The sequence below is a fragment of the Equus przewalskii genome, chromosome 17 (assembly GCF_037783145.1).
Source record: "Equus przewalskii isolate Varuska chromosome 17, EquPr2, whole genome shotgun sequence".
In the NCBI taxonomy this organism is placed as follows: domain Eukaryota; kingdom Metazoa; phylum Chordata; class Mammalia; order Perissodactyla; family Equidae; genus Equus; species Equus przewalskii.
The window spans coordinates 75,073,831-75,091,776 of NC_091847.1; the positions used below are offsets into that span (position 1 = coordinate 75,073,831).

The window sequence follows — 17,946 nt, forward strand, 5'->3', positions numbered from 1 at the left end:
TTTACTTAGCATAAAATTTTCAAGGTTCATCCATGTTGTACCATGCATCAGTACTTCATTCCTTTATATAAAAGGCCAAATATTCCATTGTATGGCTACAACACATTTTATTTATCCATTCTTCCGTTGATGGACATTTGGGATGATGCCACTGTTTGGCTATTATGAATAATAATGCTATGAACATCTGTGTCCAATGTTTTGTGTGAACATACGTTTTCACTTCTATTAAGAATGCACCTAGAATGAAATTGCTGGGTCATATGGTAACTCTACATTTAACTTTTTGAGGAAGGACCTGTTTTCCAGAGTGGCTGCACCATTTTTACATACCCACTAGCATATTTCTCCACATCCTCATCAACACTTATTATTGTCTGCCTATTTGATTATAGCCATCCTAGTGGATCTGAAGTGTTATCTCATTTCAGTTTTTATTTGTATTTCCCTAATCAGTGGTGATGTTGCTTATCTTTTCATGTGCTTATTGGACATTTGTATATCTTCCTTGGAGATATGTCTGTTCAAATCTTCTGCCCATTCTTAAATTGAGTTGTTTGTCTTTTTATCATTGAGTTATAAGGTTTCTTTACATATTCTGGGCACAAGGACATGATTCCCTTGTCAGATATATGGCTTATAAATATTTTATTTTAGTCTGTGGGTTTTCTTTTCTTTTCTTTCTTTCTTTCTTTCTTTTTTTTTTTTTTTGCTGAGGAGGATTTGCCCTGAGCTAACATCTGTTACCAATCTTCCTCTTTTTGCTTGCAGAAGATTTGCCATGAGCTAACATCCATGCCAATCTTCCTCTGTTTTGTATGTGGGTAGCCACTACAGCATGGGCACCAACAAGTGGTGAAGTTCTGTGCCTGGGAACCAAACCTGGGCCACCAAAGTGGATCACGCCAAACTTAACCACTAGGCTAGGGGGCTGGCTCCTCTTTTCATCTCTTTGATGCTGTCCTTTGAAGCAAAAAAGTTTTAAATTTGTATGAAGTCCCATTTATCTATTTTTTTCTTTTATCCCTTGTGCTTTTGTTGTCATACCAAGGAACCATTGCCTAATCTAAGTTCTTGAAGATTTACTCCTATGTTTACTTGTAGGAGTATTATAGTTTTAGCTCTGAAATTTAGGTATATGATCCATTTTGAGTTAGTTTTTATATATGGTGTGAAGTAAAGATTCAACCTGTGCATGTGGATATCCAGTTGTCTTAGCAACATTTCTTGCTAAGACATTTCTTTCCCCTTTGAATTGTCTTGGCACCCTTGTCAAAACTCAATTGCCCAATTTCTGGATGCTCATTTCTGCTCTATTGATCTATATGTCTATCCTCATGACAGTCCCACACAGTCTGGATTATCACTGTAGCTTTGTAGTAAGTTTTGAAATTGAGAAGTGTGAATCCTCCGACTTTGTTCTAAGATCATCTTGGCTATTTTGGGTTCTTTATATTTCTATATGAATTTTAGGATTAGCATATCCATTTCTGCAAAAAAGGAGGCGGAGATTTTGATAAGAATTTTTATATCTTAGACCAATTTGCAAGAATTGCCATGCTAACAATATTCAGTCTTCCAACCCATGAACATGAGATGTCTTTCCACTTATTCAGGTCTTTTAAAATTTCTTTCAGTGATGTTTAGTAGTTTGCAGTATACAAGTCTTGCCTCCTTTTGGTTAACTTTATTCCTAAATATTTTATTTTTCTTGAGGCTATCGTAAATGAAATTGTTTTAATTCAGTTTCAAATTGTTCATTGCTAGTGTATAGAAATAGAATTGATTTTTGCTTTTTGGTCTTGTATCCTACAACCTTCCTGAACTCATTTATTAGTTCTAAGACCTTTTTTTGTTAGTGGATTCCTTAAGATATTTCTTGACACTTACTAAATTCACATCATTTGCGAATAGAGAATTTTACTTCTTTCCAAGGAAGTCTTGCCTATTTGCCTTGGATAGAATTTCCAGGGGCCGGCCTGGTGGCGCAGTGGTTAAGTGCGCACGTTCTGCTTTGGCAGCCCGGGGTTCACTGGTTTGGATCCTGGGTGCAGAGATGGCACCGCTTGGCAAGCCAGGCTGTGGCAGGCGTCCCACATATAAAGTAGAGGAAGATGGCCACAGATGTTAGCTCAGGGCCAGCCTTCTTCAGCAAAAAGAGGAAGATTGGCAGCAGAGGTTAGCTCAGGGCCAAGCTTCCTTGAAAAAAAAAAAGAATCTGCAGTGCATTACTGAATGAAAGTGCCAACATCAGACATCCTTTTCTTTTTCCTGACCTTAAGGGGGAAGTTTTCAGTCTTTTTATCATTCAGGATGATGTTAGCTGTGGGTTTTTCCATAGATGCCCTTTATCATATTGAGAATTTTTCCTTTGTTTTTGGTTTAGCTTTATTGAGATATAATTGACAAATAAAATTGTACATGTTCAGGGTGTACAAAGCGATAATTTAATATATGTATACATTGTGAAATAATTACCATAATCAAGTTAATTAACACATCCATCACCTCACATAATTACCATTTGTGTGTGTGTGTGTGTTTGTGTGTGGTAAGAATACTTAAGATTTACTCTCTTAGCAAATTTCAAGTATTCAATATGTGATATTAAGTATAGTCACCATGCTGTATATTAGATCCCCAGAACTTATCCATCTTATGACTGAAAGTTTGTATCCCGTAACCAACATCTCCCATTTCCCCCATCCCCTGGCAACTACCATTCTACTCTCTTGTTCTATGAATTCAACTCTTACATTCCACATATAAGTGAGATCTACAGTATTTGTCTTTCTGTGTCTGGCTTATCTCACTTAACATAACATCCTCCAACTTCATCCATGTTGCCGCAAATGGCAGTATTACTTTCTTTTATCTGGTTGAATAATATTATAGGAATTTCCCTTCTATTCCAAATTATTGTTTCTATCATGAAAGCATGTTGAATTTTGTCAAATGACTTTTCTGAAACTATTGAGATTATCATTTGGTTTTTGTCCTTTATTTTATTAATTTGGTGCATTACGTTGATTGATTTTCATATGTTGAACCATATTCCTTGCATTCCTGGAATAAACCCCACTTAGTCATGGTGTACAATCCTTCTATGTTGCTCTCTTTGGTTTTCTAGTATTTTGTTGAGAGTTTTTTCATCTGTATTCAAAAAGGATATTGGTGTTTAGTTTTCTTTTCTTGTAACATCTTTGTCTGGTTTGGGTACGAGGTTAATATTGGCCTCACAAAATGAGCTGGGATGTGTTCCCCTTCTGTGTTTGCAAAGAGTTTGTGAAGGATTGATGGTAATTCTCCTTTAAACATTCAGTAGCATTCACCAGTGAAGCTATCTATAACTGGGCTTTTCTTCGTGCAAAGTTTTTTGATTACTAATTCAATCTCTTGTTATAAGTCTATCCAGATTCTGTATTTCTTCTTGAATCAGTTGACTCAATTTGGCAAATTTGAAAGGCAATTTGGCATTATGAGTCAAAATTTTAAATGAGCATATCTTTTATTTTTTTTTACTGAGGAAGATTCACCCTGGGCTAACATCCATTCCCAACCTTCCTCTTTTTTTTGCTTGAGGAAGATTAGCCCTGAGCTAACATCTGTGCCAGTCTTCCTCTATTTTATAAGTGGGTCACTGCCTCAGCATGGCTGACAAGTGGTGTAGGTCTGCACCTGGGATCTGAACCTGTGAACCTGGGGCGTTGAAATGGAGTGCACCGAACTTAATCACTACACCACGGGGCCTGCCCCTAAATGAGCATATCTTTTGATTTAGTAATCCAATCCCAGGAATTTATTTCCATTATATATTGCTATATAACAATCCGTCCAAAATTTAGTGGCATAAAACAACCACCATTTTATTCTGCTCACAGATTCTGTGGTTCAGTAATTCGGGTAGAACAGAGTGAAGATGGATTGCCTCTGTTGCATAATGTCTGGGGCCTAATCTGGGAAATTCAAACAGTTGGAGAGGTAAGTAACTCAAATGACAGTAGCCTGGAAACATCTGGGGGCTGGTCTGGGATGACTTGGAGACCAGGGGGAGCACTTCCATGTGACCCCTCTCTGTGAATTGGGCTTCGCAAAACATGGTAGCTGGATTCCAAAGGTAGTCCCCCGAGAGAGCAGCCGAGAGCAGGCGTTCAAAGAAAACAAGATGGAAGCTGCATGAGCTTTTATAACCTAACGTGCTTTCCGCTGTCATCTCTTACTTGAAGCAGTTATCAATTCCAAAGAGTATGCGAGGTGGGAGATGTAGATATTTTTGGAAAAAATATGCCACACCTATCTTACAGAAATACTTGCATTTCTTAAGTGAAAATAGCAAGAGGCAGGATGTTATCTATAAAGTTTAAAAATGCGTACGTATGTACAGATGCAAATGCATAGAGAGAGAACTAGAAGGGAACGGGACGTCTATCTCTGGGAGGGGAATGGCGAAGATGGATGAAACAGGACTTTCATATATTTTGCTCTACCTTATTTTGTATTGTTGGAATCTTTTACAATGAGAACTATTAATTACTTGAGTAATATAATGTAAATGTTGAAAATATTTTTTAATAAATGATATAATCTACAGATGCCTTCAATTTACGGGACAAAAGACTAATTTAAGACAACATGTATATGACACAACATAATGCCACTGAGTAAGCCTCAGGGATTAGAAACACAGGGATTTTCAGAGAGACGTGAGACTTTTGAGGGGAGATTTTTTAGAACCTACAATTCAAAGTTCTTTGTGAAGGCAGAACAACGGGAATTATTCCATACTTGGCACTTACCAAATTTATAAATCTAGCCGTAGAGTAAATTTCACAAGATGCAGGAAAACTAAGAATTTATGGAGGGCAATATAGATTTACAAATGTTTTGGTTGCTAATCCACAGGCAAAATGAAACTCCCAAGTTTTGCCATTTAGGATAAGGCACAAAGGTTTTTGTTTGTTGGTTATCTAAACAAAGTCTGAGGGACCCTTCCCACACTCATTTTTCTCTCCTTCAATATTGTGTAGTTGGGATTTCTGCTTCTGGCAATGGCAGGATAACTTATTCCAAACAAAATCTCTTTCTAAAAGTAATGAGAAACCCTGAGCAAAATGTAAAATACGTCAGTTTGAAAACATTGGGGCGTTACCAAGGCAGTGATGACTTGAGGAGCTAACTTCCTTGAAAGAAGAAAAGCGAAGTCCAAAGAGGTAACCCCTCCGAGTATTAGGGAATTCACCAACGGTGGCTGAGAGGTTGAGCAGGATTTTAGGTAGTTGCATGGGACTGGGGGGAAAATAGATGTTGAAGGCCTGTCAAAGAGGACCCTAGATTTTTCACTTGGGACCTTGTAGCATACGCCACTGGTGCCCTTGCCCATCCCCCTTGGGTCTTCCCATTATAGCGAATGGAGGTTAACTTTCAGCCCCCAGTATCTCATTTGCATTTCTTTGTCTGAGGGCTTCTTTTGGCTGTCAGAGCCCACTCTGACTGTGTTTGGCAGACTGAAGTGCCAAGAGCTTCTTCTCCCCACCCCAGCAGTCCTCAACATTGCCCCTTGGGTAGAATATTCTGAGGTCCATGTTCTACACTGGTTCCCAGAGTTCCATGAAGGGATTAACCTCCAGGTACCCACAATAAGCACTTGCTTGATAATGCATCCTATTCTGGCTGCCTTCCCTTCCTTGTCTCACCTCTTCACTCTCTTACCGGAGGTTTCTGGAATCACCTCCCAAATAAACTACTTGCATTTGAATTTATGTTTCAGAGTTTCTGCTTCGGGGAAAATCCCAAACTAAAGCAGTTGAGCAAAGAAATGGTCCTCCAAGATGGGGTCCTCAAGATGGGATGCCTGATTGGGTCACTCACTGACCAGATGGTAACAAGGATCATATATGGGATGCTGATAATCCCTAAATACCATAGCACCTCCATTAGCTCTCACCTGTGGTGAACTGGGATAGCATGCGAGTGGAAGGACGATGTGCTTATACACCATCACTGACATTTCAGAGATGGCAACAACGGTAATTATAAGGACTGAGGTTTGTTCTGTTGTTGTTAAGTGCCATAGATGAACCGAAGGAAGAAAATTACAGGTTTGGGTCAGCTTCTATCAATTCATTGCCAGAAGTAGAAAAACCAGAAAGGTACCCATGGCAGCATTTAAAGAGAACTTCATCTCTTGCAGCCAGTGACTGTGCTAGAAATCAGGACCAGTACTCAATTGTGAGAGTAACAAAATTCTAAAGACAGCTACATTTACAGCCCTTCAATGCTAAAATCTGGACCCTTGTAGGAGAGTGGGACTGTGACCTAAGATGGGGTGTGCTTGAGAACCCTGAATCCCTAGATTCCCTGAACCTTCTGACATAGCAGCAGTGGCCCACTCCCCCTTGCTCGGATAGTGCCTCCGATTTTCCTGATGACCATTAAAAGGCCTCACTTAAAGCAGATGCCTCACGACATGATTTACTTCCTCCTGAAGATCTGTCCTTGCCTTTCCTCACTGCTTCTAGACCAAAACCAGGATTTTTAGCATGGCCTATTTGGAGAAGTATTATTTCTGCTTTGGGAAGAAAGGTATTTACCAAAAGCCCTGCAGGACCTGGCTAATACATACAGGAGGAGCTGGGAAAGAATGGCTGGAACTGAACTTGAAGGTGTTGGACCAGGGGTTGGGGAGGGGGGGAACACAAGACGGATAAGGGAGAGTTTTTGATATGGGGGAATTTTCTCTTGGCTCAGGACTTAACTCCAAGGGCATCTGTAGCTTGTCCTAATATGCTGCTAGGATGATACCTTGAAACTTTGAAAAACTGATGGCCTACCGTAAAATGAGGGGGAGATGCTGGAACTGCCTTGGCAGAATATTGAGAAAAGGGCCAAAAGTCTCAGAGTGATAACAGGCATGCTAAAATGAATTTATGTTAGATGAGAGAACCCATCTGCTGGCCATGCTCCACAGGAGGGCCACAGGACACTCTTCACTAAATTAATAAGGAACATGAGACCCAGCATCTCTGAGAAGCTTAAGAGATGGCTCTCCTCTGTGGCCAGGATTATCAGTAGGAGATGCTAGTATGGCACTGGTTTTTTTAGCGTCAATTGGAACGAACGGGTTCTAGAATAGCAGAGGGCAGGATGCAATATGTCACCATCAAAGGCAAAGCGCATGTAATTACTGTAACAGGCAGCAAATTCACTTTGGCAGCTAGGGGAGCCCTGACCTGTGGGGATCTGTGACAACTATCTCACCCTCCTGAGAGCTGAGACAACAGTGAGGGTGTTGCTTGATGTATATCATAACCAAAAACGTTCAAGACAAATGAGCAGAAGGCTGATGTCAGCCACCATGACGGAAAATCACAACCCCTCCTCAGCTGCCAGATCTGAGCTGGCTCTCACACCAAGAGCCCACAGATCGAAGGGAAGGCTGGGGTCCCTTGAGGAAGAACCCTGCAACATCTCAGCAAGTGTAAACTCTGCCAATTTCTCTATTCTTCCCTCAAAGGCCTTTACCAAAGTAAATGTAAACTGGGGAAACTGGAATCCCTAGCACTTTCGAGGGCCTTTTGAGTCAGGGTCTGCTATAGAGTGAAAGCTTGGATCCCCCCAAATTCATGTTTAATCCCAATGTGATGGCATTTAGAGACGGGGCCTTTGGGAGGTAATTAGGTCATGAGGGTGGAGCCTGCATGATGGGATTAGTGCCCTTGTAAGAAGATCTCTCTTTCTCTCTGCCATGTGAGGATACAGCAAGAAGGTATCTGCCAAGCAGGCAAAGGGCTCTCACCAGGAAGCGAACTGATCGGCACCTTGATTTTGGACTTCCCAACCTTCAGAACTTCGAGGAATAAATTTCTGTTGTTTAAGCCACCCAGTCAATGGTATATTTGTTACAACAGCCCAAACTGGCGAAGACAGGGTCTGGGCTGATACTGGTCCTAGGGAAACCAAAATACCATCATGGCTTTCCTGTTAGAGTGAGTGAAGGCAGGCGGAGGCCAGGTAGGTGATAAATGGAGTCCTGGCCCAGGTCTATCTCACAGTGAGTCCAATGGGTCCCAAGATCGTGCTCTGCAGTCACTTCCCCATTCTTTGAAATAAGGATGGACACATTTAACAGGTCACAGAATCTTCACATTGATCCCTCAGCTGCAGTATGAGATACTGAAGTAGAAAAGGCCGAGTGGAAGCCTCTGAAACTGCTTCCCCACCCCAGCCAAGAGAGTGACTCAGAAGCAAGACTGCATCTCAGGTAGAATACCAAAGATCAACGATACCCTCAAAGTCTTTAAAAATGTGGGGATGGTTTTATCTCCCATTTGGCATCTGCAAAAGGATCATGGTGGATAACAGTGGGTTACTCTAAATTTAACCAAGTGGTAGCCTCAATTTTAGCTGCTATATCAGGTTTAGTATCTTTATTAGAACAGATCAACACAGCCTCTGGCATAGTATGCAGCTATTGATCTGGCAAGCTCAGTCTTTCTAATCCCATAAAGATAGAGGATCAGAAGCAAGTCACATTCACTTGAACGGCCAACAATACCTGTCCATGGTCTTGTCCTAGGGCAATATTAGTGCTCCTGCTCTCTGCCACAGTATCTGCACATGCCAGGGGACAACACACCAGCCCGCTTTATCAATGACATCATTTAAACCAAACCTGGGATGGTAGCAAGGACTCTGGATGCTCTGGAAAGACACGCAGGTCAGAGGGTGGAAAATAAATCCTGCAAAGATTCAGGGTCTGCCCCATCAGTGAAGTTTTCAGGAAAATAGTAGTCTAGGGCATGCCAGCACATTGTCTGCAAAGTAAAGGACACACTGCCCTCTCTACCACTAAAAGCGAGGAGCAGTGCCCGGTAGACCCCTTCATGTTTTTGGAGATAGCATGTATCCCACTGAGGAATACTGCTGTAAATTGTTTATCAGGTGACTGAGAAGGCTGTCAGTTATGAGTGGGGCCCAGAGCAAGACAGGGCTTTGCAGGAAGTCAGGCTGTGGTATGAGCAGTATGAGCAGCCCTGTCTCCTGGGCCAGGGCATATGGCATGGTACTGGAAGTTTCCACGTAGAGAAGGCTGTTGTGGCAAAGCCTCCACAGGAGTGTCGCAGCACAGATCTCTCAGGCTCTGCAGCAAGGCTCTGCCGTCTGTAGCAGAGAACTGTTCACCACCTGAAAAGTAGCTTCTGGCATGCAACTGAGCTCCAACAGAGAGTGAGTGTCTGACCATGGAACACCAGAGCTGCCCACCCTGGGCTGGGTATTCTCAGACACACACACAGCCATGAGGTCAGGTGGGCAACAGCCATCTGTTAAGTCTGGAACTGTGAAGGGTCTAAGATATTATCCTTCCTGGATAATCTAGTGAGCCTCCCACCCTGTCACAGTTTCATACACACACACACCCCACCTCTGAATCAGAGAGGAGAACATTTACTCAGAGAGCATCCCGGCAGTGCCAATTCCCCATACAGCGATGCAGTAAGGGCCAGATGTATATCCACATGCCAGGACTGCACCCACAGGAGAGGAACCCTGAAACTATGCGACTCAGAGCGATACAGGGGGGCTGGCACACCTGTGCCTTCTCTGTATCTCTCTCGACCTTTGCTCCGAGAAGAAGAAGAGAAGGTCCTTAGGTTTTTATTACTCTTACAATATAAGCAAATGGCTCCAGGGCAGATGAGCCTTAACAACTTTTGGAGTAATTCACTATCTCTAATTTCCAAGATATGTTTGTCACTCAATCATTCTTTAACCTAGAATGACAGTCGTTTTTGCTCAGGAAGCTCTGACTGTGCAGAAACATGAAAGTACCCATGCAGCATTGTCTTCCAACACAGTCTATCGAGGGGATCCATTTCAAGCAGGTCCAGAGGGCACAAGTAGCTCACATCGTGGACTTGTGTTGCACCAGCTCTTCTGCTTCATCGCAAAACTTTGGCCTTGGTGCCGTGGAGGGAGGGGGGCAAGTGGGTGTCCCAGACCTTTTGTGGATGGGTCAGCTCAGTGGGTTGGTGTAGCTGAAAATGGACTGCTTTTGCATTATAGTCCCACTCAGGGGTGGCTCTGATAGTGGTGAGGGAAAAATCTCCTAGTGGGCAGAGCTTTGAGCAGTATGCCTGGTCATTAACACGTTTTAGGGAAAAGTGGCCTGATGTAAGAATATATATGGACTCCTGAGCATCAGGGGCAAATAAATTAGTGTTGTAAGTCACAGGCCTGAAAAGAATAAAATTGAAAGATGGCAGACAAAAAGGTCTGGAGAAAAAGCATGTGGAGAGACCTATGGGAGTGGGCTGGAAGGGAGAACAGGCATGGAACAACCAGGTGGTTAGGATGATCCATCTATTAAAGGTCAGCCACCCCATCTCCTGCACAATGGGCCCTGGAAACTATGATGAGAGGGATGGAGACTATAAATGAGCCCAAGATTATGGGCTTCCCCTCATTAAGACTGATACATCTTCTCCATTGCTATATGTCTGACCTGTCAGCAGCAGAAATTGATGGTACTGTGACGGTACAGCCTCTCAATATGGTACTTTGCCTTGAGAATACCAGCCAGCCATTTGGTGGCAAATTAATTATATCAGACTGCTCCCACTCCGGAGGGGACAGCAATTCCTCCTAAGTGGAATTTGACACATATTCCAAATATGGGTTTGCCTTCCTTGTCCTATCCAAGGATTTACAGAATGTCTGCTTTATCATAATGGGATCTTGCTTCAAAATCGCACTGGAAACACTTTGACAGAGGAGGTGCTACAGTGGGCGCATGGCTGCGGGATTCACCAGTCTTCCTACACCACCTCACTCACAAGCTGCTGATCAGACAGAATACTGGACGAGCCTCTTGAAAGTGCGGCCAGGACACCAACTTAGGGGTAACAATCTAGGAGACTGGAGCACTGTCCTTCAACACGTGGGTAATACTTTGAAACAATGACCACCACTGTGTCCCCACTGGATAGAATGCACGGGTCTAGAAAACAGTAAGGGGAAGGACAGTGGCTTCTCTCACTCCAGCAACCCGCTTGGGAACACTCCTCAACTAGAGGTTCTGTTCAAGGATAGGAGGAAACTTCCACAAAGGGACACCAAGTGCTGTCTAGTTATTTGGAGCTTTTTATGCTGGTTGACCATCAGCCAAATAAAGGCGTTAGTACACTGGCAGGGAAATTGGCCTGATTATTAAGAAAGATAAGGTCGCTGCTACAGGGGCAGAGCAGAACATGTCTGGAACTTAAAGGACTTGCTCTTGGTACATCTCTGACTTGGTAATGACAGGAGGGCAATTGCAGCAACCATGGCCTTACAAGGGCAAGGTAGGCAGGGACTCAGTGCCTCAGAAGGGATGAAGGTCTGGGCAGCCCATTGTAGACCGGCAGAGTGCAAACCTAGAAGGTATGGTAGAGGAGAGAGGCAATAAATATCAGTATTGGTCTCAGCACCAATGCTGTAGCAGTGTGGACTTTATAGCCTCTTCTAATCAACCTTCTAAGTTCCTTTTTTAAAAAAAAAAAAAATATGACCAACCAACACCTGGAGGAAGCAGTGACAGGACAGAGTAAACTTAATGTATGGCCTGAATAAATGTACGGTCTGATCTGTAGATATTGTTGCTGTCCTCCCTTACCCCCTCAGGCCTTACCAGGACAGTACAGACAGGTCCCACCTCTCCTACCAACACTTGCTTCTTTTTGCCTAAGGGCTTTGCCTGAGCCAGAGCCCACTCTGCCTGAATGCAGAGTCCAGAAGTGCCAAGAATTAACACCCTGTGGTGTTTATTCAGAGCAGCCTAAATCAGCGACTGACAGGAGTTGGTGTATAAATATCTCTGTCTCTGCCCCTCAGGTGGGATAACTTCAAGACACGTAACTTTAAGTCCACTGGTTCCTAGACTTCCTCGGTGGTGTTACACTCCACCCACAGTAGGATCTGGCTTGATAGTGTATCCTCTATTAGCTGCTCTTCCTTCCGTGTCTCACTCAATTGATATTTCATGGGACCATCTCTCAAATAAACTACTTGCAGTCAAATTTTTGTCTTAGGGTCCGCCCTTAGGGGAACCCAAACTAACAGAGACGACCTGAGTACATAACTTAGGAGTAAGAGCAGATTGGAAATAGACTAGCCCTGGAAGAGACTGAAGCCCAGTTTCAATTCAGCTCAGTCCCTGAGTGGATGAGGATAATTTGCCTTTCCTCTATTTACATTTGGAAATCCTCCCTGGAGAAAGATATCATCCTGGGCTGCAAATTATCTTTACAATTTCATACAGGATGCCTGGCATTTAAATAAAAATAGCTAGGCAAACAAAAAGACAAAAACGACTGAAAATCAAGAGGCAAAATAGACAAGAGGAACAGACTCACAGGCAATCCAGATTTTACTATTATCAGACATGGATTTTCAAATAACTATAACTAATATGTTCAAGATACTAACAATGAAGGACTTCAGCAGAAAACTAGAAGCTATAAACTAGAATCATTATAAAAACCACAGAGCCGAGGGGTCGGCCCAGTGGTGTGGCAGTTAAGTGCGCACGTTCCACTTCAGTGGCCTGGGGTTCACCAGTTCGGATCCCAGGTGTGGACATGGCACCACTTGGCAAGCCATGCTGTGGTAGGCATCCCACATATAAAGTAGAGGAAGCTGGGCACGGATGTTAGCTCAGGGCCAGTCTTCCTCAGCAAAACGAGGAGGATTGGCGGCAGATGTTAGCTCAGGGCTAATCTTCCTCAAAAAGAAAACACACACACACACACACACACACACACACACCCATAGAGCCAAAATATATCTGAATTTAAGACTTCAACAGATGAATTTAACAGCAGAGTGGACAAACAAAACAGGATTGGTGAACGGGAAAATGGACAATAAGAAAATCCACAAACTGGAAACATGGAGAAGATGGGAAATATAAAAAGAACATGAGAGACACTTCCAGAAAGACAGAAATGAAGGACTTTTCCCCACTCCTCCCACTAAATACAGTTAAAATCCCTGAGCATTATATATCAAATAAAAATAAAAGGAGGGTCTGAGAGAAGCAGAGTACACAGAACAGCTGGGGACCTGGCTGGATCTGAGGAATGACATGGTGGTGAGTTCTCCCTGGGTTCTCTTTTTGCTCATCTATCCCAGACTTGATGCTGGAGAAGCTGGCAACCTGGAAATACCAAGTACAGAAGAAAAAGCCTCAATAAAAGTCTGCTCTCTCTAGCCAAAGGTCCAGGAAGAGCGCAGCCTATCAAGACAGAATACTTTTAGACAATGATTGCTCTACTCAGTCAAATACCACAAGGAAAACCACGGCCCAGCGTCCACCCCTGCCAGTAAACACTGAGAGAGGATTCCAGATTTCCACCTTCGTCAGGTTCTAAGAAGACTCCTCAACCCCTGACTCGGTGGTGTCAGAGAAGGCTGAGTAGGGAGCTGGGGCTTATCCCTGCTGAGTTATAACTCTCCTCCCTATTCACTGTGGTGTCCACTTGGAGAGCCTGGACTTCCATTCCCATCAGTGCTAACAAGCTAGCCCTCTCTCTCCCTGCTGGTGTGGCATTTGAGGAGGCCAGGTGGAGAGTCAGAAGTTTCACCACTGTCCAGGGATAACATGGAGTGACACCACTCCACCCAGTGTCAGTGGAGGCCCTATGAGGTAATAGAGATGCAATCCCACCCCTCCCAGCCGGGGTGATGGCAGAGGCCTAGCGGGGAGCCAGAACTCCCAACTCTGCCCAGCAGTGATGAGGAAGCACTCCCTGACCCTGGGTGTTAACAGAAGCTGAGTGGAGATCCTGGACTTTCACCCCCACCTGGCAGTCACAAGGTGTGCCCCCTCTTTTCCCATGAGGGTCGTGTCAGAAGAGGCCTGGTAAAACAGAATATTTAAATAAGACCCAGAGTCTCGTAACATAAAATGCCAAAAATGTCCAACTTTCTTTTTTCTTTTTTTCGGTGAGGAAGATTGTCCCTGAGCTAACATTTGTGCCAATCTTCCTCTATTTTGTATATGGGATGCCACCACAACATGGCTTGATGAGCAGTGTGTAGGTCCACACTCAAGATCTGAGCCACCGAAGCAGAGTGCACAAACTTAACCACTCTATGCCACCAGGGCAGCCCCTAAAAATGTCCAAGTTTCAATTTAAAAAATCACTTGTCATACCAAGAACCAGGATAACCTCCACCTGAGTAAGGAAAGGTAAACAACAGATGCCAAGATAACATAGATATTGGAATTACCCAACAATGATTTTAAAGCAGTCATCATAAAAACACTGCAATGAGCAATTACAAACACTCGAAACAAATGGAAAACTAGAAAGTCTCACCAAATAAACAGGAGACATAAGGAGGAAGCAGATGGAAATTTTATAACTGAAAAACATAACTGGAGGTAAAAAGTCCTCAATGGAGGGGCTAGACAGCAGAAAGGAAGGAACTGAGGAAAGAATTAATACTCTTGAATAACAGAAATTATCTGAGTAATAGAGAAAATAAGAATGAAAAAAAAAAAAAAAGACCAGAGGTCAGGCACCTGTGGAATTACAACAAAAGACCTAGTATCCATGTCATTGGAGTCCCAGAAAGTAAAGAGAAAGAGAACAGGGCTGAAAAAGTATTCAAAGAAATATGGCTGAAAACTTCCTAAATTTGGTAAAAGATAAAACGTAAAGATTCAAAAATCTGAATGCACCTCCAAAAAGGCTAACACCCAAAGAAACACAAGAAGACACATCACAGCCAAACTTGTGAATCCAGCCGCCATTGCCTATTTTTGTAAATCAAGTCATTGGAATATAGTGACACCCATTCATTTATGTATTACCTACAGCTGCTTTCTCACTACAACAGCAAAGTTGAGTACAGCCTGCAGTGACCAGGGTATTCACTATCCATCCCTTTACAGAAAAATTTGCTAACCTCTGATCCAGTCTGACCTCTTCAGGTTCAAAAACCTGATTTAGTCTGCACAATATGGCTGCATCAATAAGAATGCCAATCAATGTATAATGAATACATATGCCTTCTAGCTAATAGGGTCCAGTTCCAAGGAAAGCTTTTTAAAAATTTTTTCATGGAGAACAAAAAAATATACAAGAAAAAAAATACAGCGAACACTCGTTGATCCATCATCCAGTTTCAACTATGATTATCTCATGGGCAATCTTATTTTGCCCCCATCTGCATCCACCAACCCACCTGGATTTCTGTGACACAAAATCAAGAAACTATAACTCTTCTGGGAATCCTTTTCTGACTATTGAAAGGGAGGCAATTTTCTCTCCTCTACTGGGAGAATATAAGCCAGGGGCTGCACATAATCATTCTTGTAGCCATGTGGAACCTTCTAGTGACTTCCTATCTCATGCAGAACAAAATCTACTCTTTACAATCATCTGCAAAGCCCTATGTGATCTGATGCCCTGGATCTCTCTCTAATCTAATCTCCTAACACTCCTTCCAACACCCGTTCAGCTTCAACACACTGGTCTCCTTGCTGTTCACTAAACATACCAAGGATGCTTCTGCCTCAGGGACAGTTACTGTTTCCTCCGCCTGCACAATCTTTCCTGGGTTATTTACCTGGATCTCTTCCTAACCTCCTAAGAACTGCTCTCCCCAAAAATCATCATCCATTCATTCAACAAATATTTATTGAGCACCTTCTATCTACCTGACATTGTTATAGGTTCTTGGAATATGCAGAGAACAAATTAAAATCTCTCTGACGTCATGGAGCTTACCTTTCAGAGGTGTAAAAATAAACTCCTATAGAGAAAAATAAAGCAGAAAAAGGGACATGTGGATGGTGTTGATAAGGGTTGTGGCAATTTTAAGTAATGTGGTCAGGGAAGGCCTCCCTGAGATAAACACCTGAAGGAGGACAAAGAGATGTGCATATCTAGAAGGACTGTACTCAGTATGCTTGAGGAATAAGGTGGCCAGTGAGGCCAGAACACTGCATTAGAGGAGAAAGTAGCTGGCAGTGTAGTCAGAAAGATGGAATGCCACAGCAGATACATTACAAAGGTGATTATAAGGACTTTGATAATACTGATAGAGGATTTTGAGATGAGTGACTTGATACTTAGTTTTAACAGGCTCACTCTGGCTTCTGTTTAGTCTGGGGGTAGACAGGGGGGGTGACTAATTCCACCGATGGTCCGAAATTCTCCACTTCTGCCTTTGTCCACACCTTTTGCCCTGTAACTTTGTAATGCCCTTCCATGTAGAGTCTGGCCCAACCACGTGACTTTCTTTGACCAATGGGATGTTAGCAAATTGGCTCTTGGACACCACTTCTAAAGAGGCAGGATAAGCCTCAATGCCTGGAACTACCTCTCTTTTAAATGTAAGAAAATACAGGCCTTTAAGGTTTATGTAATCCAATCTAATGCATGCTACTTTCAATCAAACATGTAACCAATGCAGTTGACTTTGAGATCTTAGCCTAGGAATTAGTACAACTGAATGTCCATGTCACCATCTGCAATGGCAAAATTTACATAACTCAAAACTTAGGACTACAATATAGTACATAATTTAAGACATCTAAGGTTAAGTCATTTAAAATCTAACAATTTACTCTTGAGAAAAAGATTCAGAGAAATCCTCTGCACAGAGAATCTTTACATAATTTTTGAGTGGGAAGTTAATTAAATTCAAATGACTAACGCATGGAACCAAAGGAACACGCAAAATACGTCAGGACACACATGCCCCTTCTACCAGAACAGCTAACATAGAATCTAGACCACTATTCCAATTGTCCTTTTCATATATTCAACTAATTGGTACTCATAACTCTGAGGTAAATACTATAATCTTCCTTAGTTTTACACATAATACAGGTAAGCACAAAGATTTAGTGACATTCCAAGGTCACGCAGTTAGTAAGGGATAGATATGAACCTAGGAAGTCTGGCTCTGGAGTTGGGATCCTTATCCTGCCAACAAGGAAGAATTTATAGTATAGGCTACAAATCTGCTTAAAATCTCTCAGCTTTAATTGTACTTTTAAACTTACAATAAAAAAAAGAACTGCAACACAAAAACCCTCATTTCAACAAATGGTTCAGGAACTAGATGTCCATATGTCTAGAAAGACCATGTATCCTTCACAAAAATTAACTGAAAATGGATCATAGACTTAAATATAAAACACGAAACTATACGTTATATGTCTCCCAGAAAATAACACAGGAGAAAACCTGGATGATCCTGGGCATGGTGATGACTTTTATTAACACCAAGGGCATAATCCATGAAAGCAGCAATAAACTGGATTTCCTAAAAGTTAACTTTTGCTCTGTAAAAGACAATATTGAGAAGGCAAGCTTCAGACTGGAAGAAAATACTTAAGAAAGATACATCTGACAAACGACTGTTATCCAAAATATACAAATAATTCTTAGAACTCAACAAGAAAACCACCCAATCAAATGCTGGTGGTGTGTGGAACAGGAACCATCACTTACTGCTGGTGGAAACGCAAAATGGTACAACCACTTCAAAAGGCAGCTTCATAGTCTCTCACGAAAGTCAACATACTCTTACCTCTCGGTGCGGCAATCAGGCGTCTCAGCATCTACCCAAAGGAACCAGAAACATGTCCACACAAAAACCTGCACATGGATGTTTACAGCAGCTTTATTCCTAATTGTCAAAACTTGGAAGCAATCAAGTCATCCTTTAGTAGGTGAGTGGATAAACTGTGGGATATCCAGACAACGCAATAGTGACTCACCACTATGAGAAATGAGCTAGAAAGCTACGAAGACACGGAGAAACCTTAAACACACATTATTTAATAAGCCAATCTGAACAGGATACACAGGGTATGATTCCAATTATACGACATTCTGGACAAGGCATTAGATTGGATTACATAAACCTTAAAGGGCCTGTATTTTCTTA

The 17,946-nt window shown here is 42.3% G+C and overlaps 1 long non-coding RNA gene across 2 annotated transcripts in view; it reads left to right on the top strand.

Moving 5' to 3' along the window:
* The window catches only part of LOC139076675 (uncharacterized), a 12,187-nt gene extending 4,305 nt beyond the window's left edge, over nt 1-7,882 (top strand). Inside the window, exons 2-3 of one of the 2 annotated variants that reach the window (XR_011528516.1) lie at nt 3,882-3,981; nt 7,752-7,882. This is a non-coding gene — a long non-coding RNA (uncharacterized lncRNA). Of the gene's footprint in view, nt 1-3,881; nt 4,602-7,751 lie in introns of those variants that run through there. The other variant, XR_011528515.1, reaches the window with a different exon arrangement.
* The last annotated feature ends 10,064 nt before the right edge of the window (nt 7,883-17,946 follow it).